Genomic DNA, 2,775 nt, shown 5'->3' on the forward strand with positions numbered 1-2,775 from the left:
TATATCATTACGTGGTGACAATATTAAACCACTACAAATACTTAATTAGAATTGGGTATGCATGGTATTCTTGAATGCTGGCTATGAAAGGGTGTTGCAGAACTAAATACTACCCAAAATACAATTATCCAAACCTAATTGAAAACACTAATATGAACAAATATCTAAGTATTCTATTCACGCATATATTAGGTATTTAAAGCTATATCAGAGAAGAATCAAAAAATATATTATAGAATAGTTGACATTTTATCACCCTTAACGTGATACGCCCTTATAGCATGCTTCGTGTGCAAAATTAACAAGAAGCCCAATCTATTTAATAACATTATTCCCAAGTATGTCGTGTGGAAGAGCTTGATATCGATCAATCCACATTGTCAGCAATATGGATCTTATAATATAAATTTATTGATCTGTGGTCTTGGATTCTTCTTGTAGTTGAAAGAAAAAAAAATGCTTTAGATAAGTCAATTATATAATCCCACTCAGCACACAAAATAGGAGATAGAAAAGGAACGAATCAAACACAAAAACTGAATACTCGCTAAGTTCTAGGCACTCAAATCTGCCAAGAACATATTAGTTTCGGCCTATGGAGAACAAACCTTTTAACTCCAAACAAGTTGCTCTTATGCATATGAACAATTAGTGACCTCAATGTTGTCCATTTCAGAGGATTATGAAGTAGAACTTGGAAACCGAAAGGCATTTTCATCAAGACTCGAGAAAAAGGAAGACAAGATCTAAGCATATCCCCACACGGACCTAAGCAAGCCAAAATTGTGCTCTTGAATGCCGAATGTGTTAGGAAATTATATTTCCTAATAATCATTATGGGCCACATATTATAACAATTATATTAAACTATTTAATTAATTGGGCTAATTAAGTGATCTAACAGGGTATGGGCTGAATGGGTGGATACCCATATTGACCCAACTAGGTTTAATGGGAGCCTAATAGGGCGGTATATAAAGAAACTTAGGTTATGGTCCCCAATACATCAAATCATTCGGCAGTTTTCATTCTTCCCCATCTAAAGAGAAAACACCCCATTAATGAACTAAGGAGATTTGACTGAGGAAAGCAATAACTATCGTGCTCGTTGTCTTAGAGAATTCTATTGGAGATTAAGGCTGCACCAATGGAGACAGGTATTTGTTCTAACTTATTTTCATAATAATTTGGTGTGTTGATTCCTGGAATGTGGAATACGGATTTAAAGATCCAACAAGTGGTATCAGAGCGGTCATCACATTAAATTATTGAGAGAATTTTTTGTCTCCAATATTTCTGGCTGAATATCATGTTGATCGATTCATATGATTTTTCTTTTGTTTATGGAATTTCATATATGCTTTATTTTGTTAAGAAAAGCATGTATATAGATAATCATATGAATTTTTGGTGATTGATTTTGATCAATATTTGTTGAATAATTTTTGGAATTATTTATTATTCACAAAATTGATAGTATGAAAAATTAGGGATTAAGAAAATTTGGTAAAAGAATTACAGAAAATTTTTTTCTTCTGGAAATTTTTTTTTTCTTTCGATCTTCGTTGTCTTCTCTTTTCGGAGAAGGAGTATGGCCGGCGGCAGCCTTGGCCGCCAGCACTGAGGAATCAAGGGCACGGCCGTTGGCCCGCACCAACAGGATAGCCGTGGTGGGGTAAGAAACAGCGGCGACCATGGCTGCCGCATAAAAAAAAATGTTTGTTGCCAACTGCAAGCTTGCTGCCGCCGGCGTCTAGATTCCCAGGCACAGCCATTGGGTTGCGCCGGACAGTTATTGCCGTGGCCAGCCGGCCGCGGCATGGGGACTGGAGGCATTGAGGACTGGCGGCCGCCCGGGGGGAAGAAGGGTCGCAATAGTGTTGCGACCCTAGGCCAAAGTTCTGGGCTTCGGCCCAGAACTGAGAAAAAAAAGGGGACACAGGCCACTTCAAGCCCGTGACAGAAAAGAGAAGCACAGGCCCAAGGGCCTGTGCATTAGAACTAAGGGCCGCTGTTTATTACCTGCAGCCATAAGGGAAATAATTGCTAATTTTGGGAAATTATGGGTTTGTTTTACACCCAATTTTAGAGATTTTGGGCAATTTTTTTTAACCCATTAAGAAATTAAGTGCAAATTAATTAAGAATTCAATTGAATAAAATAAAATTCTGGTTCTTTATTTTGTTTTACATTTTAGAGATTTTGGGCAATTTTTTTTAACCCATTAAGAAATTAAGTGCAAATTAATTAAGAATTCAATTCAATAAAATAAAATTCCGGTTCTTTATTTTGTTTTATTTGATTATTATTGCACTTAATTGTCTTGTATTTTGAAATAAATTGATTGAAATAATACTGTTGCCAAAGTAACCTCTATTGTGGATGTTGATTTATTTTAAAATATAAAGATGAGTATACCTATTATTTATGAGAATAATGATCGGCCCAAAGGAAGGTTATTATTTGGCTGAATAATGGGTATACCTGTGGTAATAAATATGTGACAATTATAAAGCTCTCCATGTGAGCAATAGTCGGCCCAAAGGAAGGCTATTGTTTGACAGGATTTATTGTCAATATTTGATTACTGCGCAGAGAGTACCACTTACAAGCTGATGTTTTTGGTCCAAAGACTGAATATCAGTGTTGTGCAGGCTGATGCCTTTGCTAAGAAGTAGCCTTTCATTTTAAGTGGGGCATGTCTAAATTTACGTAAATTTCCACTAAAATTGTAGTCATCATCATGATCTATTTGGACCACGAAGATAACGCCTA

This window comes from Morus notabilis, unplaced genomic scaffold, assembly GCF_000414095.1.
Source record: "Morus notabilis unplaced genomic scaffold, ASM41409v2 Scaffold2379, whole genome shotgun sequence".
Taxonomy (NCBI): domain Eukaryota; kingdom Viridiplantae; phylum Streptophyta; class Magnoliopsida; order Rosales; family Moraceae; genus Morus; species Morus notabilis.